Genomic DNA, 26,434 nt, shown 5'->3' on the forward strand with positions numbered 1-26,434 from the left:
GAATCCCTCCACAGTCTGGACGCAGCTCACCCATTGTTCCTCTGTTGTGTCTTTAAGCGCCTGCACGTTGGCGATCTTGAGGAGGAAGGAGAGAAGCCGAGTTTCCTTTATTTATTTATGTCCCTTTTGCTGAATTCTGATGAAGCACAGGCAGGCAGGCAGGCAGGCAGGCCAGCGTCTGGCTTCTTAGAAAGAGGGCTGGGTGGGGATGGGGGCCCTGGGCCCCGGAGCGGGGAGCGCCTGCTGCTCTTGGAGCCCACCGGTCTGTCTTGCCAGGAGTTGGGGTTGCAGTGAAACCTCTCATTCCCCACCCCACCCCCCGTGGATTTTCCACCAGGTCCTGCTTGGGGGCACCCCACTCCCTGCTCTCTTTGGCCCCCAGTGGTCTGAGTGTGGAGCTGGGGTTCAGGGCCGGGAGCCTCACTTATGCATCAAGGGTGGAGGGGGCACAAGGGGCACAGGTGTTAAGTCCAAAAGAGGGTGCTCAGGCTCGAGGAGCTCCCAGCAGCCACGTCCTCTGAAGCAGGACTGTGGGGCCAGACGTGTTTGGTGGGGAGGCTGCGGGGGTGCCGGCAGAGGGGGAGCCGAGCGCTGCCCCGACTTGGTGCCCTTGGAGGCTCGTCGTGGGGCAGAAGAGGAACGCTCTACCTTCAAGGAGCGTGTGTCGTGACCAAAGACAGAGAAGAGAGTCTTCTCTTGGTGCTCAGGTGATGTCCCAAACCATCGGAGTCTGGTAAAAGGCTGGGATGGTGGCCCTGTCAACGGAGTGAGCTCCCTGTCACTGGACGGGTGACTGTGAGCGTGTGTGACATTTATCGGCCCCACTGCCCCATTCCCAGACTACTGTGGAGCTACACATTTATTTCCCCTCCAGTAAAAGCGGGGAATTATCTTGGACACTCAGAGAGCTCAAGTAACTTGTGTAAGATCACACAGCACTTGGTAGTCAGGCCTACCCTGGACACCCAAAATCTGGCCTCCCTGGTTCCTTCCCTGAAAACCTCTGTAGTGACTCATCAGACCGGGAAAGGCTCTATGTTAGATGTGATCCACGACTCAGGGCTGTGTCCATCGTGGGGCATCCTTGGGAAGAACAGAGAAATGGCATTAGGACACCCTGGGTCTTTGCCTACCTGGCCAGGGTCTAAAGGTGGATGTGGAAAGCAGTAATGTCCTGCGGCCCAGTGTAGCATACCTGAGAAGGGGAGGAAAAGCCCAGCTCAGCTCGCCCCCACCCTACCCCGGATCATCAGGAAAAGCAGATGCACATGCATCTGAAGGGTGCACATCTCCAATGATGCATTCATGTGGCCCAGTGGCAGGGGCTGGACAGAGACACCTGTGGGAGGGGCAGATGTCCCCTCTGAGTTTGCATGAGGATGTGACTCGAATGAGCAGCACGCATGTCCTCTCTCATTTCTTTAGAACGTTCCCTCCTTTTCCAGAAGCTCCAGTAACTCGCTGGGAAACATCCCATCTGACACTTACCTCCTACAGAGAAAATGGTCTATACGTCCAGCAGTTTGGCATCCGGAGGTCAGAGAGGGCAGCATCGTGTGCAGGACCCGGGAAAAGTCTGTGGGCCGGTGTGGGTTCTGAATGCCTCACTGACGGTGGCACGCAGAGTCAGGGTTGGGATGCCCCTGCTCCGGGTTCAAACTCTAGCTCTAGCTCTGCCACCTGCTGACGGTGGGACCTTAGGGAAGGCGGGTGTCCTCTGGGCTTTGGGATCCTCCTCTGTAAGCATGACCTCAGAGGGGTTCAGTGGGTAGAAACAAAGTGTAGCTGGTTCTTGGATCCCAGGCAGAGTGAAGGAACAGCCCTGGGGAGGGAGGGGCCGTGGAGGATGGGGACTGATGGGGGCAGATTCTCCTCATTTCCTCCTCTGTGAATCCACTATGTTCTTTTGGGCCTGGGGTTCTGGGATTGGGGAGGGGGGAGACTGGTGTGTTAAGTCAAGCTAGCCGAGTTATCGACAAGACAGGGAAACTGAGGCCCTAGGAGGGGAGGGGGTGTCTCCCGGAGGCCACAGAAAGAGAAGGGCTGAGGGTAGGCCCGACCTGCTGGTTTCCTGCCGGCCATGCTGACCTCTGGCTGTGCACCGCCACCCTTGGGAGCTGCGCACGGGGACCGCGCTGGGCCCAGCGACGCTGCAGAAATCCCCAGCGTCCTCCGGCTCAGCCTGTCCCCTGCATTTCCCTGTAACGGTGACCAGAGGCACCGGAGTCACCTGGACAGCTGACAGGAGGCACCATGTTATGTGGCAGGAGGGGAGGAGGCCGAGCTGCGCCCTGTGCGGGCTGTGGCATGCTGCGCGTGGCTTTCCCGCCGCACCTATGAAACGGGGGTGACTCCGACCTGCTGTGAGGATTGTCCATTCGTTGAACAGATGCCGATGGATCATGGTCTAAGCGTCTGGGCACTGCTCCAGGAAGGGGACCAGGGAGGAGCTAGACCGGGGCTCCATCGGCATGAGGGCCCCTCTGCGTGGCGCCGAGAGACACGCAGAGCAGGAGCACCCAGGGTGCCTTCACCCGGAGGTGGGGAAGCCACAGGGCAACGTGAAAGCCGTGAATGGCCCGGGGAGGGCTTCAGAATGAGAGGGAGGCGGGCATGCACAGCACCTCTCAGGCTGTGGAAACGGCAGGCGCCAAGATCCTGGGGCAGGAAGGAGGCCAGCAGCTGGAGTGCACTGGGAGAGAGAGCGACACGGGGAGAAGGGGTCAGACCTGGTCAGCCCAGCCGGGAGTGATGTCCTACCATGTTCAGCCTGGATCCGACGCAGGGATCCCGGGTGCCCCGTACACTTGATAAACCCAGACAAGAGCCTGGGCAGCCCAGGCCCGGTGGGAAGGTGTCTGGTCTGGGCCTGGTGGGAAGGTGGATGTTGGGGTCGGTGAGTATCTGGGGTGGGGCTGCGAGGTCTCAGGCCGACAGTGTGCTCTGCTGAATGCCAGTCCCCAGCTCCGGGCCAGGATGATGCCCTGGTTTAGCAGCATCTGTCGCTTGTCCTCCTAGCGTAGGCCCCTCCTTCTTGTTTCACAAGGGTATATGCGGGCCCACACCTTTCCTGGGCCCCGGGTGAGGCAGGCTCGAGCCCCGGCCCCGTCACCAGGAGCAAACTAGGATAAGTCTTGGCTAGACGTTCCCAAACCCTTCAGGGGCTCCCTGCTGAGCTCAGAGACCTAACATCGCCGAGTTAGGCTCAAGCAATTTAGGAACGACTTATACCAGAACAACTTATTGGTCAACTGCAAAAATAATATACACGAACTGAAAGAGAAAAATCATCATTTTCATTTGTTCTGTAATAACTACAATGGCGTCCCGGTGAGACGCCGGGTACCTGTGGGCCACCCACAGCTCCTCAAACTGTGGATTTGAGTTGGACATCACTGCTGTCATTTTCTGTTCTACATTGGTTTGCATTGGGTGCTTGTCTTTCATTACAGCAGCCACCGAAGACCCAGCCTCTCAAAGATCTGATGTCACCCGAGGAAGGTGGCATGGTCTCCTGAGGAAACTAGGAAGTCACGTGAGCCAGGAGTTCCTGGAGGGGGCACTAGTCTTGCTGTGCTTCTCTTGATAATGTTGCCCATCCTGCAGCACCCCTGAATTTTTGTGCGTGTGAATTTTTTTCAGTCCACTGTTGGGGAAACATGGGTCTGAAGTGATCAGCCGTTGGTTCAGTCAGGGGCACGAGCCACGATTCTGGCCAATGAAAGGCGAAGGAATTTTCTGGGAGCTTTGTGGGAAAGGTGTACTTTGCCCACAAAAGATGTTTGGGAGGAAGGCATCCGCTTCTGCAGCTGGCGTTTGTGAAGTCCTCAGGGGAGTTCTAGAACTGCAGCGGGACCCAGTGGGGGTAACCATCCCAAGGAGGGCGCTCCGAGGTGAGCAGAGGGGAAGGATGGAGGGGCTCTGGCTTTGATGCTGTTGTTGGCTGTGGGGTCTTGGAATCACCCACCTCTGGACTTCCTGTTCTGTGAGCTCAGGCCTTCCTGCAGAGTTTCACCTGTTTAGAAACGGATTTCCTGCACACCTGCAGCCCGAAGTGTCCTTCCCAACGACACTCTGGCACCGATGCTTGGGAAGCTCTGTGCTTTCTCTCCTTCACTTAAGGTCATCTATCAAAGCGTTTGAGAAACCCCACAATTCTCTGCTTGCTTTTGTTCACTGCAGAGTTTGCCAAAGTTACTTGACCAAGGAAACCTTTTTTCCATAGAACCTAATTAACATCTCACAAGACACTCCTGTGCCAAAACCCACACTTTTGAAAGAGATGCCTTAGATCCTTATAGCTGCCCAGCCCCACCCGCCCCAGAAGCCCTTACACACGGACTCCCACCTCAGAGGCACGCCAAGGTCCACATGTGTTTCTGTTCAGTGGGGGAGACTAAATGAAGCCAGATGTACCTGGGCAGCCCACAGGCAGAAGAAGCAATGATTTAATGTCTCAGCTATGCGGGGATTAGCTTGCTAGAAAGCTCCCAAGGAGGGGTGGGGACTTGCCGCCAGTCTGCTAATGGATTCAGCAGAAATGCTCCTGTGGGCTGTGCACGATTGCTGTGTGCGTGAGTGCTGTGTCCGTGACCACTGTCGGCAAGACCACTGTGGCCATGACCGCGGTCCTATGACCCCTGTGCCCCCCACTGCAGCGACCGTCATCGCGGTGCCCATGACTGCTCTGTGCATGACTGCTGTGTTCATGACCTCTGTGTCCATGATCCCCGTGCCCACGATCGCAGTATTCATGTATTGATGACTTCTCTGTCCATGACTACCGTGCCTATGACCTCTGTGCCCATGACCTCTGGCCCACAATCTCTGTGCCCGTGATCCCGAGTACGTGGCTGCTGTGTAGAGGGTCAGACCTTCTGTACTTCCCAGGGCAAGGTCCCACTGTCACCCTAGTTCTCCCCTGGTCACTCCTCTGGGGCACTGCTCCTATCAACTTGCTCTGTCCTGTTCCCACCTGTTCCCCAGCCTTGGTCTCCCCAGCCCAAGATTAGGAGGGCTCTGCTGACCGCTAGCGATGGCACCTAGGCCATTCCCTTCCCGCTCTGGGGCTAAGAGATTATCCAGCCCAGGGGGTTTCAAAAAGTGTTCCTCGGACCCCTGGGGCTCTGAAGAATCCTCTTAGGGAGTATGCCCCTGATTCAGCTAGGACAGCTCTCTATTTATTTTTTATCCACTGGGTTTCCACGTAGAAATTCATTGGAAGAAAAGGCTTTGTGGCAGGAAAAAAATGTCTAGAACCACTGATGTTGTCCAGCCGTGCATTTTGCAGAAGAGAGGACGGGGGCCTCCCTAGAGATTTGTGGGAGAGCCAGAGCAGAGCGGGAGGGGCTGAGGTCAGGTCAGGGGAGTGGAGGAGACAGCCTGCAGAGGCAGTGGTTTGTTCTCCCCGTTGGCTTTGCCTGCCGTGACCCAGGAGAAAAGCCCTTTGAAACAGTCAGAGATGCGGCCAGGAGCCACACAAAGCGTGCTTCTCAAACTCAGGTCACTGGCGAGGACCCAGTAGGCAGGCTGGGAACTCGGCCTTGGAAGTGGGTGGATTTGATTCACTCAGCGGAGGTTTAGAGGCCGACAAATGGCCACTCACCCCGGGCCGGGCACCTCCACACAAGAGCTCACTCAGCTTCTTGTCACTGAGCTGGGTCTCAGCCTGTCTGGTGGTTCGGATTCAGCAATGGGTGTGTCCAGGTGCCCAGCTGCTCTGACTAGCACAGTGGGCACGGAGCCTGGAGCCCGTGGTACTCTCTGGTGCCCTGAAAAATGTTTTAATTTCTTTTAAAATACAAGAGAAAAATAAACTTTGGGATTGAAGAAAATCCTTCAATATATTGGATTAATATGTTCATCTTCATACCAATGCAGTTGTAAAATGATGGTATACAAATTAAGTATATTAATATTAATTATATATATATATATTTATGGAGGAAGAGGCCCACGAAAGGAAAAAAATGCCTACCCGAGTTATGATGAAGTCATGATGCATTTGTGGGGCAGTGTCAGCGGATGGCAGACCTCGTATCCGTTTGCTGGGGCTGCTGTGACAAATGCCACTCCTCCCTGTGCCTTTACGTGGCCTTCCCTCTGTGCATGTCTGGGTCCTAATATCTTCCTATAAAGTTGTACTGGATTAGGGCTCACCTTATTGCCCGTATTTTAACTTTGTTCAGTTTAGTTACCTCTTTAAGACCTTCTGTTAAGCACAGTCCCATTCTGTGGTACTGGGGATTAGGACCTGGACAGATGAATTGTGGGGGCATAACTTAGCCCTTAGATCTTCTCTCGTGAGTTCATGTTTTTCCTTGCAGCTGTCTTCCTTCTTTCACTCTCTCTCTCTTTCTTGTAGAACTTTCCCTGCTTGAGAGACACCTGCTCTCAGATAGGGAACCTTCCCAGCTCCCAGTTCTGTCTGTAGGGCCATGAGTTGGGATGCTCTCCAGCGCTGGGCTCTGGGCAGGTGGAAGCTGCTGGAAGGAATATAAAGGGCACTGGTGCCATAGGGTGGATTCTGGCGCTGTTCCTTTTCTTTAGATGCCAGGGCTTGGTCAAACTATATTCAAGATGTGCAGCATTAGAATTCTGAGGTTATTGGGGATTGATTATAAATACGCAATATCCAGGCGTGTAGGATTCCTGTCCGCCAACAAGCCTCAGATGTCAGAGAGACCCTCCCCACCTGCTCCAGTGCTCTCCACCCCATCCCAGGCATCTTCAAATGTATGGGATAGACATGGGGTGGGCGTGTGGGTCTTTTGATATGAAAATGGCTCCATTTCCTTAGGATTGGTAATGCAGAGGATCCAAGCGGGTCACAAAGCCTCCTGAATGCTGGAAATCCTTGCTGTTTTATTAGGATTCTGTCAGGAAAAGAGGTCGAGTGACTCAGGGTGCGAGCCCTCCGCCACCTCTGTTTCAATGTCACTGGAGAGCTATTCTGCTGCCCTTGAAGATTAAAACTTACTTTCGAGTATGGATATCCATGTGAACTTTGAATATATGTACTTTATTTTAAATGGCTGCTCCTGAGATTAATCCCAACACGAGGAGGAGATGGAGCAAGGGGCAGGGCAGGAGAAGGCAGGGTGGGTTTATGAATTGGTTTATGAGTTGTTTTGCCCTCTGCTGTGCTGGCCTTACTTCCTCTGGGGTCTCTAATCCTAAGACACAAGTGTTAGTCTGTCGTAGAGATTTTGTCCCTTCGGATGTGCTCCTGCATCTTGGTGGGTCTGATGATTTTAATCCTAAATGTCACATTCAGGGACATGTGTTGCAATCACTCTAGAGCTAGAAACAAGCCACCTGGGCCAGGATGAGGCCTGATGGGCCAACCCAGAGAGCTGGTGGTACAGGAGGAAGGGGGTTGATGGGCTCCTCTCAATCACCACTTTCCACCTGGTCTTGACCAGCAGGAGAAGAGCCTGGGCTGGAGAGCTTGAGGTCTGGGTTCAGCCTCTCTTCTGAGACTCTTCACCTGTAGGCTTTGGGAGAGTCTCTTCCTTCTCTGGACTTCAGGCTCCCCATGTCCTGAATAAGGAAGTTGGACCAGATGAGTTCACTGGTGCCCACTAGGTACCAGCCCCAGGGGGAGGTGCTGAGGATGTACCAAGATGTGAAAACGAGTCCACCAGCCTCTCAGAGGCAGGTAAGCTGCTGCAAGCCAGGCACATCACTTACTCAGTTTTTTTTTTTCTCCCAGAAATATATTTGTTTTATTTTTTTCTCATTATGAAAGCAGTTCATGCTTATTATTTAAAAAATATATACAGAAACCTCAGCCAAGGAAAACAAAAGCAGAAATGATCCCCATAAATCTCACGCGCCCAGAGACAAGCACCGTTAGCACGATGGCATCTATTCTTCCAGACGGTTCCCTCTGACTGTGAATGGATATGCATACTTAAACATCGGCACACCCTAGGATTGTGCGCGGTTTGTCTTTCTCAGTTCTCACGACCACTGCGTGAGACGGTTAGTGTTATTTTCACCCTATGGATGGAAAAACAGAGACTCAAAGAAAGTAGGGTAGCTTGCCCACTGTGATGCAGTGCCGAGCCAGGCTGATAACCCATCCAAAGCTCCATCTCAGCACAGACACCCAGGGGGGAACCAGGCAGGCGAGCAAGGGATTGGGTGTTCCAGTGCCGATCACACCCAATGGGAACCAGACCCATGTGCTCACTTCAGGGCAGCTGATTGAGGGATCACGGAGAAGCTCACCTCGGGTGGTGTCCTTAGGCACATCATGGGCTGCGTCAGGTGGAGAAGTCACAGGAAAGTGCTCCCAGGTGGAGGGGAGAGAAGGAGCAAAGTCGAAAGAGCGCCCACCAAGTCCAGCTCCCGTTGGCAAGGGGAGGCAGCCCGGGCACCTGCTGTGCGTAGTGTGTGTGTTGGTGAGGTGCGGGGAGGGCAGGCAGGAGGGCCATGGGCATCACGCTAAGCAGTTCAGCTTTCTCCTTAAGATCATGGGCGCTATTGAGGTTCTTCATGGGATATGAAACTCTTTTAGGGTAACCCTTTGAGGGCCACGTGGAGGGTAGAACAGGACAAGGAGAGTCAGGAGTCTTTCTTCTAACTGAGCTTTTGTCTGACCCCAGTTCATACCTCCAGAGAGAGTGGCAGAAAAAGAGAAATCCAGGTCCCAGGGGCCTTAGGAAGGTGGTTCATCCCATAAACACTCATCTCTAAAAACACACCTCACAAGCTAATGAGAAAGGACATGAAGTCCCAGATGTGTGTGAAGGGGCTGCCGATGAGCCCATTCCTTAGATGGAGTAAGGGGCTGGGGAATGAGGGGCTGATTTAATGGCAGGAATCCCTGCTGTGACTCATTTCCAAATCTCGGCTCGGCTGTCTACACCAACATCTGTTTGCTCCGTCTCCAACATGAGGTGAGGCCCCTTTGCTGCCTGGCACGGGACTGACATTGTTTAAGTTTTCACCTGGGTGGCTTTTGTCTGGGAGGATTGGGGTCTTGTACTCCACTCAGTGGAGTCAAGCACCAGGTCCACTTTGACAGGGTCCCGTAGACGTTAGGAAGGGCTGAGAGAGGGGTAGATGGGGGGCTCACAGCGATCAGGAGCCTGGGCGACCCAGGGTGCCCGCACACCAAGAGCCCACGCTGCACATGTGACGGGTGTGCGCGGATGTCACCATGGAGTCAATGGATAGACAGACAGGTGGGGAAGTGGCCTGTCACTGGGTCTAGACTGAGTGGCCAGATGAGACAAGGAACGAGTGAAAAGGCTAGGGCATGCCACAGCAGTGCACACGCAAACGATGAAAAGGTCATGCTTGCACACGCGTGAGTCCTTTGTGAGTTGGGCTGTCAGTGTGAAGCCGGCTTCAGGACGGGATCCTATATGCCTTTATTAGGGGAAGTGCCTGTGGAAGATAAAGACAGAGGGCAGGGCAGGCAGGGAGACCCCGTCAAGCTCAGGGCAGGTCTGAGACCCGAGGCAGGACAGAAGGAGGGAAGAATGGGGCTGTGGGGGGTGTGGGGGGGGAGAACTCGACCACAGTGCTCTTCTGAGAAGGTCCGGACCAGGCTGCTGGAGAGCCCCTAACCCAACATTGCCCATTAGTGGAATCCTCCATCTGGCCCAGTTCTTCCCCCCTTCTCACAAGTAGGAGTCACATGTGGCGAGAGCCCGAGGGAAGCAAGTGCAGCCTCCCGGGAACGTGGCACCTGCCAGTAGCTCTGCTCCCAGCAGACTCTCTGGAAGGGGCTATGGCTGGGGCCCCTGCAGGGCTGCTGGGGTGGCTGGGGGCTGGCCTCCGTGCGCTCCTCACTCTGAACCCAGGCTCTCTGTCCGAATGCTGCTGGTGGCTGGGACCCAGTTAACACTGGGCCTGGGGGTGGGGGGCTCGCACTGGCTGCAAAAGGCCCTAGTTCGGGAGAGATGCACACCGGCTCCCCTGGAAGCTGAGGGCCAAGGCCCGTCCTCTACCACGGGGGTCTCTAGCAAGGGAAAGTCACCTCCCGTCTAGAAGGAGGGGGGCCTGGAGTATTGAACAGCGGAACAGCATTAACACCTGCCGTGGCCTGTGAGGGATGTGCAGGGGTGGGGCGGGAAGAGACAGTCAATGGGATGATTGAGGGAAGAAAGGAAGGGGAGAATGCGGGAGAGGCAGCCAAGGAGCAGAGGGGTGAATGCCGGGCGGGCGGGGTGGGTGCTGAGCGAGGGAAGGGGTGAGAGAGTAATGGAGCAGCCCCGAGGCCTGAGGGCCGGGGCACAGAAGGGGCGAGTGGGAATGAAGGAGCAAAGTGAGGAAGAGCAGCAAAGGGGAGACGGCACAGGCCTCACTCGCTCTGGAAAGGCCACAAGCCTGCTGTCTCCCTTTGCTTCCCCTTGCCCCCTCTCATCAGGCTGCGTTTGTCCCCCAGGGACGGCCGGGTGGCCCGGGGGGCAGTGGCTGCAAAGGTGTGGTCTCCAGAGGCCACAGGGGGCACAGGGAAGGGACCGGCCCTTTCTTCCTGTTGGCAGCGGCCCTCAGTGCTGAAGCCTGCACAGATCGCAGTTTGGGGCTGATGTCTGTGCCTACCTTTGCAGGGGGGGGGGGGGGGGATCGAAGGCTGCCGGCCTCAGCCTGCTGTGACCGGCAGGAGGCCCCAGAAACACCCCCTCCCCACCAAGAGGTCCAGCATGCCCCAAATCCACTCACTGAAGATGGAGGTCTTTGCTTTAAGCCTCTAAGGTTCTTTTACAAGAAAGAAGCCTCCGGACAACCCGGCTGCCGATCGCTGAAGGGCGTGGTGGGGGCAGCTGGGGTGCGAGACCCAGTCCTCGCCGTTGAGGACAGCTGTGGGGGGGACCCAGGGCATGCCCACAGGACAGCTCTACAATGGCCTTGGGCAAGCTCCTTCCCCATCCTTGGGTCTCAATTTCCACTGCGAAGGGTTTGGCCAGGTCCTGTTTTGTCCAAGAGGGGACACGGGATCCTGGGTGATGACCGTGGTTCATCGGGTTGCTGGCTAGAGAGGAGCTGAGTTGCAGTGACCCGCGTCCCCGGTGACCGGGATGTGTCCTGCCTCTGAGGTGCTCTGGCTGGTGATCTAAGCCAGGCCCCAGCTTGGGACGAACCGGCTGCTAAGCAGGGCCCGGCGGGGGGGCAGTGCCAGGGGCCGGCACAGAGCGGGCCCGAGGGTCTCTAGGCACCCCCACTTCCGAAGTGTGCCCGAAGATCGGACCTCGACGAAGGCTGCCCAAAGTGGGGAATCTGTTGGGTCAGAAGGCCCAGAGCTGCAGGTTCACGGCCTTTTCTGCAAACTTTTTATCAAAGTGTAATATGCTTACGGAGCAGGGCTCGGGTCGTAAGGGTCCAACGTGGTGGAGTCTCCCCGAGAGTGAATACACCTGTATAGCTGGCACTGCGGTCAGGAAACGGGCTGCGCCCCGCATCCCAGAAACCTGGGTGCCCGTGTGGCCAGCTTCTCTCTCTCAACAGAACGCCCAACAGTCGGGCTTCTCTCCTGCTTGTGGCCCCCATGCTCCGTTGTATGGCTCTGCCTTTGCCACCGTTGGCTGGCACTGGCACTTGGGGGTCGCCCCGTCGCCTGTAGGGCAATTCCCGGCTGCCCTGCGGTTGCATTCCACCTCTCCTGTCCTACCGAGTTCCCAGTAGCCTGAGCAGGGCCCACGACAGGTGGCAGGCCCTGCGAGGAGGAGGCCGAGGCTAAAGCCAAACCGGCACCACCTGTTGGAGGGGGGGGCAGTGAAGCGGATGGCTGGGGGGTGGGGCGGAGACAAGGCGACCCCCTCGGGCTGCGAGCAGGCCAGCCTGGGCTCCTCTGCCAGCATGAAGCGGGATGGCCAGGGTCCCCGAGAGGGACTGTGATTATTCGGGGGGCGTCACTTGGATGTCAGATTTCTGGCCACCGCCAGAGGTGGGAGAGGATGAGTGGAGAGGAAGGCCACGCGGGCTGCGGAGGTCCTGAGTGTGCAGCTGGCTGCAGGGGCAGCGAGTCACTCAGATGGTTAGGACCTGTGCACGGACGGGACGGAAGGGGACGAGAAGAAAGAAGATGGGGGTGGGGGTAGCCATCTACAGAAAGGAAGGGGCTCCTGCCTGAGTATCTTCTGATAGGGTTCCCGGTCCTTCCCCTGAGCCCAGTACAGGCCCCAATGTTAACGCAGGCAGGTGACATCCCCCCTGGCCTGGATTGCCAGGACGGGCCCTCTGGGTGAGGCGGGGACAGTGTCCCTCCCCCTTGCCTGCCTGCCAGGGTCTCCTGTGACCTCCAGGTTCTGCTGGCAGCTGCGGGGTCTCGGCCTGGGGAAGGAAGCAGAGGTGAGTCCATTAGCTCGCTGCTGTTCTCCAGAGAGCACGCAGGGGGATTATCCGGCTGCTTTGCCGCCTCCCGACTTTCCAGGACCACCCCTCTGGGACTGGATCCAAGGAAGTGAGTGATACCATTATTAGACGTGAGGAGTCAGCAGTCCGTTACCTCTTCCTCCTCCTCCTCCTCCCTCACGGATCCGGCCTGGTGGGAAGGCAGTGGCCTGGGCCAGCGGGTCTGGCTTTCAGCCTGGGCCCGGCTTTTGCCCCACCTCCTCTGGGCTGCCTTCCCTTCCCATCTGGGGACCGAGGGTGCCAGGGCCTTTTGGTCTGGTGGGGGGTCCTTCCAGGTTTGGTGTCCTCCAATGGTGACAGCGAGGGACAGCTCTGTCCCCGAATGGGCCGGCTGGAATTCCCCCGCAACCCACTCAGGATCCCCTCTCCCTCCCTTGGCCCTTTTGGCAGGACTGGGAGGGAAAAGGGGCAGATAGGCCAAGGAGAGGGCAGAGGCGGAAGGTGTAGTCTCTGTGACCATGATGAGGACAGCAGCCACCACTAACCAAGGGCTCACTTAATCTGTACCAGACACGGCACGGAGGATTTTACCCTACAGAGCGCCTCGTCTAGTCCACAATATCGGGGCCCTGTTACCCCTTGGGGACAAAGCCCCGGGTCTCAGGGGGTCAGAGAGTGGAGTGAGGCTCCAGCGCCAGGCCCTGGGGACACAGGCTGCTGCTCCTCTGCAGGCCCCTCGGAGCGAGAAGATGTGGGGGAGAGTGCTGTGTGCTCCTGGCTGGTGCCTCGCAGATCCCCTTCTGGATCCGGTGTCTTCGGTGGTCACGGTAGGACGGTCCTGAGCCTTCACTAGGTTCAGTGGCTGGGAACGTCAGTCAAAAGCTCAGGCGTGCAAGAAATGGAATTTCCTCAAATTTCCCGTGACAATTCGCTTTCTGTTTCTGATTCCCACCGCAACGAGGGGACGCGCGGTGGACCTGCGAGCTCATGCGGGTGTGGATGGGTGGGACCCCTGGCTGCTGGGACGTGCCCTTCGGGCAGCGTGGGGCTGAGATGCTGCTGCCCGGTTGGCAGGCCCCCTTTGGTGGGCAGCGTCCTCTGCTCCCTCCTCACGGGCCCTGGACCCCATAGAACCAATCCTGTGGCTCGTGCCACCCTCTGGGGCATGAAAACACCGTGAAGCTGCCTGAGTCTCCACGGCCTAGAAATACCCTGTAGACACTTATTCTCCAGAACCCCGCCTCCTCCCCAGCCATGGAGCCCAGGATTTTCTCTTCCCCATCTCAGGAATTTGGGTGTCTCGTGTAGGGTTCATCTTCTTGGGGCCTATGGACAACTCCCTTGATGGCCCTCCCTCTGATCCCCTCCTGTCCCCGTGCCCAAGGAGACCCCACCACGGGGGCACATGCTCTAACTCACGGCGCATCCTCCGTATCCTTCATCAGAGACCCTTGGGCCTCCTTGTTTCCAGATAGAGATGGCTCCTTGGGGTGCCACGCAGGAAAGAGGTGCCTAGCTTCTCAGTTTCCCACAGCTTTATCTCCTCCCCCAAGGCAGTTAGACTGAGCTCTAGGGCCTGGGTGAGAAAGGAGGTACTTAGAGAAAACTGTATGGGGACAGAGGCCAGAGCTCGAGGGACGGTCCATGCCAGGCCCCTGGAGACCAAGCCCCACAACCGGGTGCTCTCTGCTCATCCCAGGCCATGCCCCCCACAGGGCCCCTCGGGGAGGGAGGGCTCAGACATGCTCCCAGGGAAACTCCGATCTGTTCTATTCCGGCAGGCCCTGCACACAGAAGGAGCTCCCCAGAAAGTCACCAGGACCCTTCCGGAGAGCACCACATCGGCTCTTGTGCCCTCAAATCTGCTACTAGTTTAACTGAAACCCTAAGGTCTCTCATTTCAGCGAGACTCCCCACAAATGCACACCCCATGGGTCAGCAAAAGGAAATCTGTTTCCAGGCAGGATCCAGAATCACAGCCTGCTGTAGACCCTCCCCGGCTGCTGTGTGGGACTTGGGAGTTGGGACTTGTGTCCACTTAGAGGCATCTCAGGGAAGGTTCATGGCGGCCTGGAGCAGCCGGCCTGACAATGGTTCTTGTACAGATGAGGAAACTGAGCTTCGCAGTGGTAGAGGAATTGGCTCAAGATCAGCCACTGAAAGGGAGAAAGCCGGCTCCGGTCTGTGTGTCCCCACGGTTTTCCACCGCACCTCGCTGTCTGTGAGCTTTTGTGTGGTTATTAAACACTGGCCGCCTTCTGGAGAATTCAGTGGCCCTCTGGTTGTGGAGAAGGGAGGGGACACTGGGTGGGATAGTGGGGAGGGGGCTTAAAGGGCAGAGGGTGAGCCCGTGCCTTCTTTCTGCCTCAGGACCCCACCTGACATCACCCCCCGAGTCTGTTCACTGCCCCAGGGTGGGTCGGGTGGGCACAGGATTGCCTGATTACGGCTGCCACTTAGGATGTGCAGGGCATGGTGTCGGGGAAGAGACAGGTAAGACACAGTCCCGGCTCACCCCCCACCCCCACCCCACAAACCTGCCAGGGGTGCTGTGTGTCACCACACACCCTCCTGGGGCTCTTCCAAAAGTGGGGTCCGTGACACTCCATGCCTGGGGACTGTTATGGGGACCAAAGATTCCCCCATCACAGAGCCTGGGAAATACTGACGCAGATCGGGTGAAGCTTGCTCCGTTATGCAGGAGCCTTGGGAACTTGGCTGCTCTCCTGCGGGGGCTGAGGCACCCAGGGACTCCCTGCTGCATTTACACCTAAGGGTCCCCTTCGCTCTGCAGAATGGGAGGCATTGCTTATCCTCAGCAGCACCCCTTCTGGGAAACGAGGCTCTGATATTAGATGGAAAGGATGCCTGGGAAGGATGAACAGGTCAAAGGACCGGAGGTGTTTAGGGAGATGGGCTCTTGGGCCGAGGGAGGCGGCTTCTGGGAAGGCTCTGGGAGTCCTGGTCTAAGAGGGAGGGCAGAAGAGGATTTGGAGGTAGGGACGCTGGTGAGAGGAGGGTCTTGCAGGAGAGCTGGAGCCGGCGCTGGGGGCGGGGGGCATACAAGGTGAGGGGGTTGAGCATGCACCCACCCAGTGCTGCTGAAGCTGCCCAGCAGACTTGAAAGGGATGTCCCACCCATCAGGGTGCAGCATGTGATCATGGCCGAGTGCATGGGCTTAGCCTCGGGGCCTCCCCTTAGAGACATTTTGCCCCCTGACCTCCTGTGGCCCCGAATTCAGAAATGAAGGCGAACACCCAGCCCAGAAGCTCTCTGCAAACCGTCAGGCTCTGGGCCTCCTCTTTGTAGTGGGTACTTCCCTCTCGGTCCTCCTTTCTGGTGGGCCAGTGGCATCTTCCTATTCTCTCCGATATTCTAAGACCCCAAAGAGCCTCTCCACTCGGCTCACAAGGCAGGAGAGAAGAAGAAGAAGAAGCCCATGTTTTGATCCAGAAAAACCCGGGTGCATGCAGCTGAGAAAGCAAAACTGTTCGTTAAAACCCATCTGGGATCTCGCCAACTGGGAGAAAGAGACTGGGGGCCAGGAGCCTCGCCAGGGGGAAGGAGAGACGTGGTAGTGGGTTATTTATAATCCACTTCTGGCACTGTCTGCAGGGCTCTCTCGGCTTGAGGAAACACTCGCATCCCCGAGACAGACATCTGATCATTATAATTTTGTGTTTGAAGACAGTTTTAGCCTCCTGCAGACACACATAAAATCTGCATCCGCTGCCCAGGATGGGGGACATAAAAGTTCTTTAAGAGGGTCGTAGACCTTCCTGGGACGGGATCCAGGCTGTCTGCAGCTTTGGCACAGGGTCAGCTCTGCTCACCCAGGTCCTGCCCTCACCCTTCTGCTCACTGTGCAGAGCCCACCCCATCCTTGAAGGCCCAGCCCCAGGGGGGCACATGCCGAGTCTTTCCTCCCTGACTCTCTTAGCATTTTCTCTCCGCCTTTTTATTTTTTTCCTCCTCCACAGTTGATTTAATTCACTTGATGTTATATTGTGCTGCCTCGGTCCCTAGCTGCCTCTTGTATATATAACCATATATTGAATGGGCTGAACTCGATGGGGTACGAACAGGAAATGGCTTTATTTTTCTCCCTTCGATGCTTTCAATCATGCCCGGCTGGATCTCCTTCCCCTCCCCTTGATGACATCGCAGGCACCTACAAGAGCTTCTCAACCATTTTCATGCACAGAACAAATTTTATTCTCAGATTTTAAAAAGGCTCATGCACAGCCTGTCCTCTGCATTGGTTTAGAGTGTCTCCCTCCCTGCCGTGTGGACCTCCACGTTGGTGCGTGGAGGCCTGTGGTGGCCTGGGAATGCGTTGTCCTCTGTTATGGGTTGAGTTGTGTCTCTGAAAAAAGAGAAGTTGAAGTCGTAACACCTGCTTCGTCAGCGTGTCACCTTATTTGAAAATAGTCTTTATAGAATTAATTGAGTTAGAATGCAGTCCTCAGGGTGGGCCCCAATCCAGTAGGACTAGTGTTCTTATGTAAAGGGGAAATTTGGACATGCAGAGGGGAGACACACAGGAGAAAATGGCCATGTGACTGGAGTGACCCATCCATCAGCCGAAGAAGGCCGAGGACCACCGGCCATCACCAGAAGCTGGAAGAGCAAGGCAAGGATCCTCCCCCAGAGCTGTTAAAGAGAGGTGTCCTCACTGACACCCCGGTCTTGGACTTCTAGTGTCCAGAAGTAGATGACAAGAAACTTCTTGGGGATGCCTGGGAGGCTCAGTGGTTTAGCATCTGCCTTTGGTCTAGGACATAATCCTGGAGTCCCGGGATGGAGTCCCACATTGGGCTCCCTGCATGGAGCCTGCTTCTCCCTCTGCCTGTGTCTCTGCTCTGCTCTCTCTCTCTCATGAATAAATTTAAAAAAAAAATCTAAAAAAATAAATAAATAAAAGAAACTTCTGTCTACAAGCCACCCAGTTTGTGGGATTTTTGTCACAGCAGCCCTAGGAAACCAGTACATCCTCCTGTCTGCCCTTGGTTTCTTCAGGGGCCCCGAAAAATGATGGAGGATGGAAGAAAGGGGGCCCGATCTTTTTCAAATGCACAGTGCTGGCTGAATTTATTTATTTTGCCTCTGTGTGGGCAGGTGTGCCAGTGCTGGGTATTTTGTGGGGTATAGGTGTTACCTCAGTGGTCCTCCGTCATGTCTGGGCTGGGTCCCCAGCACGGCCCTAGAACCTGGTTACCCTCTCTGGCCTCCTCTTGGCCTTGGAGAAGCTCCCGTTTGCCTGTAGGTCCTGCAGCTGCCCTTGGCCTCCCCTTCCTCTGGTTAACCTCTCAGCCCGAGGTCTCCGAGTGGGACAATCTCTTGGAGATGCCGTCCTCTCTAACTCTGGGAACGGTGTGGGGGGAATCGTGTGATAAACAGAAATAGCTGTGCCTAGACGTGGGTTTGGGGTTTCTGCAGCTTAGTGGGCCTCCATCTGGGAAATGAGGCATAGGTGCCCCTTCTCTGCAGCCACCCTCATTTCTCTGGAGCCCCTGTAGCTTGCGGAGGTACAGTAGCTTGTGGAGGTGCAGAGAGCAGTGGGGTCCCAGCACTTTATGAGTGGGGAAGTCCCCTCATACCCTGACACCCGCTCCCTTGGTTTGCTTTAAATGTGGGCTGAAGAGTGAGAAGAAAGTATACACAGTTCACAACACACCTCAGGTAGGGACTCTAGCACCCCTCATTTGGATTGTGGGGGGATTTGTCACCTGCTGCCCTTGGCTTTGGGGTTTCAGCTAAAGGACTCCAATTCCCATCCTGCTACATAGGAGAACAGTCCTATCTGTAGGGGATTAGCAACTGCCTGAGAACCTGCTGCCGCTGGGAGAGGAGGAGGTGGCCGGGTGGAGTGGCTATCAGTCCAGGCTCCAGGGCCCTGTGGACACAAGTTCGAGGCCCTGCTCAGCCACTTACTCAGCTGTAGGTGTTAAGTAAGTGACCCAGCCCTCCCAGGCCCCTACCTCTTCAGCTCTCAAGTACAGACGGAAGGTTAATGAGCAAGTACCTGCCGAGGAGTCAGGCACAGGGACCCCCAGCCATTGCCTGGGGGGAATGATGACAATATGCACCTGACTGTGGGCCTTCTCTTCCCGCAAAGTGCATGAATGCAAAGTTTGTCATATATGATTCTGGTTACGAACCCCTGGGAGCTCAGTGGCTTATCACTGAATGAGCGTGAATTGCTCGAAACCGTTTAGCAAAGGAATAGCAGAAAGGGACTGCAAAGATATCGGTAGTCCATTAGGATCCTTTAGCCATCTGGGATGGTCACTAACTGGCTTAGCACTTTGCAAAGTTCAGCTCCCGACTCCTAGGGAGCAGTTTTGGCTCACATGCCCATCCCACAATGCTTTGGGCCAAATCCAACCTCACTCAGGACTTTTTAAATTAAAGTACCCTTGTGCATTTAGCAGTGAGCTATTGCGCAGCCTCAGTGATTCTTAAAATTGACTAATACATGCATTTTAAAGGGGAAAAAATTATTGCAGACCCCCGGTGTTGACTAAAATTATTTTGATCATATTGTTACTTAAATATATACAAACATAAAAGTAAGTATAAATTCCTTATGCTTCTAGCTCTTGCACTGCTATAAAACCAAAACACAATTACACATTAAATGCAAACAAAACTGCAAAACCATTAAAATTCAAATTAATGGCATTAATTTAATGTGACAGATGATGTTTTGCTGAAAGTAAAATAAGCAATGTTGGGTTTAATAATAAGAGGATGTATTCCCATTTTAAGTCCTGCTTCTTATCAACTAGATTGTTTTGATGTTTGGACATGCCAGGCCATCATTAGAGTTATTGTCAATATTATTAATATTTGAATATAAGAATATAAGAATTTTACCCATATTGTTATTTTTCATGTGTTAAAATGGACAAATCTGTAAACACAAACCTAAGATTTTGATGGGCCGGTCAGTTTTTAGAGCGCCCAAGTGTAATAACTTAAAAAGTCTAAAAAATACATCCCACCTCACAAGACAATTTCCGGTCGCACACCCTCGCTGGTAGTGCTGTCAAGCAAGTTGTTGCCACCACGACGGTATTCCCTCCAGCACCTGCTTGGAAAGTGGTGACTTCAGTCCTGTCCGCTTCGGCACAGAGCCGTGGCCTGCCAGTGTCCCCTGAAGTGTTTGATGACTCAATCCTCCCTCTACTTGTCTCTGTTTGAACAATTGCTAAACCGCTAAACCTGTGTTTGCACAGCAGCCCGGGAAGTCTTCTGGCCTTCATTTTGCAAAAACGTGATGGTAAACCCAAATGTAAATGCAAACTCTGAATTCCCGAGGCATTATTTGGTGATCACATGATCACCCACACACAATCCGATACAGTCTCGCTAATGGTTTTCAATTTTTGAGATGAAAACGTCAAATTTAGCAAGTTTCTGATATCACTCAGGGACCGCTGATACTTTATCTGTGGATTTCACTTCAAAAATCCCCAGTATGTTAAGAAGAGCCCTGGTCTGGGAATCCAAGGCTAGATTTTGATTCTAAGTCATTGGTTGGCCTACTGTGTTCTGGGGGTATCCTCCTCATCCCCGGCTTCATCTGCACGTCATCACTGGTTGCGTTGCGTTCTAGTCCTTATCCCGCTGATTTCACCCAACCACTCCATGAGGCAAATATGACTCTCCTCAATGGACAGATGGGGGAAACTGAGACCCAGACACACAGCTAGTGAGTGAGGAGATGGGATTACAAGGCAGGCTGTCTGACCCCACGGGCACCTCATGGCAGTGACTCACAAGATTGGGACTGCCCCTGGAGTACTTCCGTCCCCTGAAGGACCCATGTCTTGGGACCCACACTTCCTCTACCTCCCCATTGTCCACACACGTACCTGGGAACAAAGCACAGTCTTGGAGAAAGTAGAACAGCTTTGATTCATCCCTACCATGCCCCCGGTGATCCATATCAGCCCTCTGCTCACCCCTGGACACCTTCTCACCCCCACTGAAATGACAAAGGAGAGTTTGATAACTCAAATCATATTTTATATGCACACATGCATATATGTATGTGTGTGTATATATACAAGTATAGATGTATATGTTTATATATGTGTGTGTGTGTTGATCTTGATTAAAAAGAATGAAATTTTCTGAGATGGAAAAAGTGTTGGAAACACTGGGTTTGTGGTTGGCTTTTTGTAGCTGAGGCATAGCTCATCAGGGGAGAGTCTTGAGAGAACAGTTGTCTCCCTGGGCCCTTGCCCACTGACCTCTCCAATCCCTGGTGCAGGGAGAATGTAGCTGGGGTTCCTCCCTTTGGAAGCTGTAAAGACTCCTCATCTTATCTCAGAAACCCCTGCAGACACCATCACTCTTGAGATCCTCCCTCTTTCAGGCTTGACATGTGTGTGTGTGTGTGTGTGTGTGTGTGTGTGTGTGTGTGTGTCTACAGCCTTGACAAATAGAGTGATGCTCAGGGCTGCCTGGCATTTTGATTCCAGTGGGAAATTCCAGTTCATACCTATGGAACTATGCCCTTGGATGTGTTCTACTCAAGTGCAAGGGAGCAATCTTTAGGGAGGATCCTCTCTAACAACCCATCCCTCCTACCCACGGATCTTGAGGTTTTAAAAGATTATTTCTTCTAGACAGAGTTTAAGTGATAATTCACTCTTTCATTTTTATGAAACAAAGACATTTACACTTGACCATCCGAGATTCTAATTGGCATGTGGCTCATGCTTATGAGACCCACAGAGTTGATAGAATAGCAGCTAAAACAAAGACATTTGACATTTTAGTTATTCATGCAGCCTTGCTCAGGGCACATGTACAATGATCATTAAGCTGTTTGAACTAGTGATATTTCAGCATTTGTGCACAGAATGTACTAGTACCCACCATCCAACACTGCATCCCCGGAGAACTCCAGAACAAGCAGGTGAATGCAAGTCTTGCTATGCTTCTTTAAATGAAAGAAAACCCTTCTAGTTGCTAGGACTCCAAAGAGGGGGTAATGTCTTTACTTGAGGGGTTTCGCTCCATGAATCAAGCCAATTGGTCCTATGTAGACTAGTAGGTATTTTCATTAAAAAAAAAAAAAAAAGTGGCTGAGTGGGTGAAAGGCAAAGACTAAACAGGCTATTCTAAGATGAAAATCTGAGGATGCAGTGTTCATGGGGACTTAGTCACACCTCATTCCATATCCAAAGCCCAGAGTATCTGGCCTGCCCAGGGCTCGTACCAGCTGTTCCTGGAGCAGAATGATAGGGACCTTGTGTCATTGGGCAGAGTCTTCAGGGGCCCGAGTTGTCAAGGACAACAGCCTGCTTTGGTCAGCATCCTGACCTGGTCCCAGCTCTCCCCGTCTGTGTGTTTTATACATCTGTGCTTACTCTGCTCTGAAGCTGGCCAGGCTTCCCGGAATCTTGACCTCCTGCCCTGTTCTTTGCCAGCGAGCCTGGATCTCTACTTTCCCCAACAGCTCTGCCATGAGCAGTCCTGGCCCAGCGTAGATGCGTAGTGGATATCTGTGAGCTCGTTCACTAAGCCTTCTCTGGCTCAGCTGCCCATTGCTCTGAGACGATGGTCCTTTGGTCTCAGTGGAAGTCCTCTCTGTAGAGTGTTGGGCTGCAAAAGTCACCTCCATCCAGGGAAGGTCCTGTCTACCTTTTCCTGTCTTTCTTTCTTTCCTCTACATGGCTTGTGCTTGTCTCCCAAGGAAATCTAGAAGACTGGACAGATCTCTAGATGCAATTACTCATTTGGTCTAGTCTTAGAATAACCCTTTTCCTGGCAATCTCAGCATAAGCCTCTCCACCAGCAGGAAGGGTGCTCATTAGAAACACAAATTCACTGTGGTCTCGAGGTACTGGTTGGACATGCTGTAAAGTCATGGATCAAGTGGTGCCTTTTGTCAAGGTAAGAGGGAGCAAGAATCTCTGCTGGAGGACGAGAGCAGCTACCCATGGCCTGGGCCACTTGTTTTTGAAGCAGAACGACAGGGACCTCTTATCTTCGGGCCCCCAGTATCCCTGCGCCTTGGGCATCAGGGGTCCTGAATTTTAAATAATAATGATGGAACCAAGCTGGAGGACTTTAAGAGTCTTTACTGATCATAGCTTCTGAAGTCTTCAGCCTATATGGCATCCGGTAGGAAGAAGGGGCTGGAGCCAAGAGTCAACTGTGTGGTCTGGCTGCCGATACCCTGCATGGTCTGGCTGGCTTATACTCTGGTGTCAGAGAGAAAGGCCTCATCACTCTGTCCAAGAGAATTTGTGGGTTGGTCTGGTTGGGAATGAGGGATGCAGGTTGGGTTCTGGTTGGGGGTGGGAGATGCAAGTGGTTTATCCTGCAAGATGGCTACAACGGTGTACTCATGACAGATGCCTGTGAGAGTGAGGGAAGGAGGCTGTCCAGAGCAGAGGAGAAGTTGATGCAGGTTGACAGTTTTGGTTGACGCTACAGAGCGCTAAGGTCAGATGCCCACCAGAGTCATCTGAGCGCCTCAACTCAGTCACCTGAGTGGGCTCAACTTCTACCCCTTTCCTCTGTCAGACACTGGGTACAAGTCATCTGAGAAGGCTGTGACCTTGGATGAGGCAGCTCTCTGAGGCCCAGGCAGCCCTGGGAGGGCTGACAGTGCCTGGGACAAAGAGTCCTTCCTTGCAGGGAGATGTAAGCGGTACACCTCCATGTGTGACCAATGTTATCAAGAGACTGGAAACAAAGCCCTGATTCTAAAGAAAGAGGGGTACAAACCAGATGCCCTAAAGCAACTAGAAGGCCATGAATAGGGTCAACTTTCCAGGGAAGGTCATGAAGTAGCAAGGACTGAGCAGGGTTCCCGGCAGGCTGGATGGAATTTGGGGGTGGGACTGGGTAGGAGCAAAGGGAACTAACATTTATCGCTCTCTCTATGTTGTTGCAGAGCAAGGAACAAGACAGAGGCTGGGCAGAAGGCTTCATCTCTTGGGGCACAGGTGAGTCTAGACCCTTCTCTCTGGCTGGATTGGGGGTGGTTCAGACTCTTCCCAGCTACGAGGGGTTGAGATTTATCATAAGAATTCAAATGGGATAAAGTATGTGAAATGCTCAGTTCTCAGTATATATCTTGGCGCTGGTGGTTATAGCTGTCGTCACTCCATCAGTGGAATGGGCTGGGCAGGGCAGGGATTGACACCTGGGGGTGGATTCAGTGAGGATGCTGATTGGACCCCACCGCCCTAGACATTTGGGGGAAGATGCACCCTGCGTGTGGAGCAGAGATAGCCTGTGACCTTACTTCCAGTGGTAAGAAGGCCTTCGACTCCCTCTTCCCCTCACCCTTCCTTCCTATTGTCAAGCATTCACTCATTTATTATTCAACAAGAAATATGTGCCGATAACTATTCTGAGCAAAGGCGACCAGCAGTGACAAAATAGACTTGCCTCCACAGGGCTTCTATTTGAATAGGGGAGAAAGACAGACAACAAAGCCCACAGGATGTGAGCTGGTGCTAAATGCCAGGAGGGGAAAGCAAGAGGAGAAGGGGAGTAGGGAATATTGTGTGGGGGCCTGGTTTGCAGCTTCATCCAGCGTGACAGGGAAGGACAGCAGGAGAAGATATTCAAACAGCAACCGAGGCAGGACTCTGTAGATGTTTGGGGAAAAGCCATCTAGACAGATGGAAGGACTGGTGTGGCGGCCCTGGCTTGGGAAAGCTTCTGGCATGTCCATGTCCTGGGAACGGGATGGGGAGTGAGCCAGGCAAGTGGTGGTGGTGGTGGGGCTTTAGCTATAGGTCTCAGGGAGTTGGGAGTTGGGGGGAACTACTGGGGGGTCTGAGCGGAAGAATCACAGCATCTGACTTCTGTTCTAAAATGATCCTCTGTCTTAGGATGAAGGATGGACTGAGGGCCAGAAATGGGAGTGGGGAGATGAAGCAGGTGGGACCTCTGAAAGTGACCTTGTGACCCTGGAAGTGACCCTGGAAGTGGCGGTGGGAGCGTGGGAAAAGTAGTGGAGACAGGAAGACTCCAGGGCTCAGATCCCACAGGATCCACGTGGAGCCCACAGGCTGTGCGCTTTGAGAGAACCAGAGGAATCAGGGTGGTTCCAGCATCTTCTGAGGAGTTCCTTTGGACCTGTTAAATATGAAGTGTCGTTGAGGCACTCGATTGCACCCCAGAACCTGGAGTTTGAGGGAGAGGCCTTGATTGGTGAAAAAATGTCTGAGCCCTGGCAGCACGTATGGCACTCATGACATGAGAATGGAGCGGGTCCTCATGGGCTGTGCTCTTCAGAGTGGTGACCGCCGGCCACGTCTGGCTACTGAGCACCTAAAATGTGGCTGGTCCCAACGGAGATGTGCCACAGGGTCACATACAGACTAGATTTTGAAGACCTAGAACAAAAAATGCAAAATACACCACCGATAACTCCCATATTGCTTACACGGGGCCCTGACAGTAGTTGGGGTCTATGGAATCAGATGAAATCTACTCTTTTAAGCAATTGCACCTGTTTCTTTTTACTTCTTTAATGTAGCTCCTGTACAATTTCAAATCGTGACTGTGGCTCCCATTCTGTTTCCACTGGACAGTGCTGACCCAGGCAGGGAAGGCGTCACGGCATCGAGCCCTCGTGGCATCGGACGTCTGGAGGCCAGGGGAGTAGGCAAGATCCAGGAGAAGAGTCGGAGAACCAGAAGCCAGACAGGAGCGGGAGGAGGAGCCGGAGCAAGCGGCCCCCCTGACCGAGTGGAGGGCATGTTTGATCAGGAGGCCGATGCTCTGCGTCTGATGACTGTGTAGGTTTTATGGACAGGACTCAAAAGTGAGCGTCGGTTACCAGTGACCGTGACAACTGCCGTGGAGCCATGGTGGGGGCGAGAATGCCAGAATAGAATGGCTTCAAGGCAGAACGAGGGGAGAGCGGCCGGGGACAGGGCACGGAGACGCCTCTTTGTAGGAGTTTGGCTATACACGGAGAGTAGGATGATGGGGATGATGGCTGGAAGGAGATGTCAGGTAACAAGGTTTGATTTTTAGCAGAACGTTGATGGTAAGCGTCTGAGCAACACTTTCTACTGGACAAACGCTGTTCTAAGAACCTCGTATACATTAGCTCACTTCACCAACGTGAGGCGTTCCCGTGTCCTCTCATCGGCGTGCGGATGAGGACGCTGAGCCACACAGACGGTAAGTAATTGCCTGAGATCGCGTGGCAATCTAGTGGCACAGCCAGGATCGGAACCACCGAGGCCGACCTGTAACTGCCACGCTATGTGTATCTTTAGACTTGATGGGGATCCAAGGGGAGAGAGGAAGACACAGGCGAAGGGGTGTGGGGTGGGGGGAGGATGGCTGGGGTTTTCCTTGAGAAAGGCGAGATGGGATGGGGCGCAGGGCAGGCAAATGGAGGGGTGGTCTGTGGCTGGAAGCACAGGCCCTTCACGTGCAGGATGCTGGAGGCTGGGGTGCAGATTCCCAAGGTCAGCAAGGCCCTTCCTAAGGGAGGGGGGGCGAGGGTGCTGGCAGTTTGTGGGGGGGGAGACGGCGCATGGGCCAATAGGGATTGCTGCTGGGTTGTACCAGGCCCGCTTAGATTCAGGGCACAAGCTCATGGTCTACGTTGCTTGGCTCCAGCCTCTCATCTCGTGTTTAAAGTAGGGGCTCCAAGCCGGTCCTGGGCCCCAGGGCTCGCCGGTGGTGGCCCTGGGTGGCGGGGGACCCCAGGCCTGCAGCCAGCTGAGGGTGCTCGCTGGGGAGGGGCCTTGGCATCTCAGCCTCGGGACAGAGTGAGAGCTGCGAGGCCTGGGCCGCTGCAGAGGGAGGCGGGCGGGAGCGAACATGGGCGAGCAAGGCCTCCCCGGGCTTTGAAGGGGCCGCCGTGGGCCTTTGAGTCGCTCCATCTGGGGTCAGGGCGCGGAGTGGCTGGGCCCCCACGCTCGCCAATAAACTGTGGGGGACGGCCTTCAATTACGGAAGCGTAGCCAACCAAATCAGCTTTCAGATAAATTATTTATGCCCAGGCCTGCGAGGGAGGGAGCCGGGCTGCAGAAACAACGTGTTCATTTTAATAAAACGCCTGCAAAGTTGCGGTGCACTGGGGGGTGGGGGGTGGGGGGTGGACGGTGGGTGGGGGGCAGA

General features: G+C 54.3%; 1 protein-coding gene and 1 long non-coding RNA gene across 3 annotated transcripts in view; both read left to right on the top strand.

Annotated features, from left to right (window-relative positions):
• The window catches only part of RPS24 (ribosomal protein S24), a 402,261-nt gene that overhangs the window by 345,042 nt on the left and 30,785 nt on the right, over positions 1-26,434 (top strand). The gene's annotated exons all lie outside the window — the stretch shown is intronic.
• The window catches only part of LOC144312425 (uncharacterized), a 58,746-nt gene that overhangs the window by 1,539 nt on the left and 30,773 nt on the right, over positions 1-26,434 (top strand). Inside the window, exons 2-4 of one of the 2 annotated variants that reach the window (XR_013377892.1) lie at positions 23,232-23,283; positions 24,886-25,092; positions 25,334-25,483. This is a non-coding gene — a long non-coding RNA (uncharacterized LOC144312425). Of the gene's footprint in view, positions 1-23,231; positions 23,284-24,885; positions 25,093-25,333; positions 25,643-26,434 lie in introns of those variants that run through there. The other variant, XR_013377891.1, reaches the window with a different exon arrangement.

The sequence above is a fragment of the Canis aureus genome, chromosome 4 (assembly GCF_053574225.1).
Source record: "Canis aureus isolate CA01 chromosome 4, VMU_Caureus_v.1.0, whole genome shotgun sequence".
Lineage (NCBI taxonomy): Eukaryota > Metazoa > Chordata > Mammalia > Carnivora > Canidae > Canis > Canis aureus.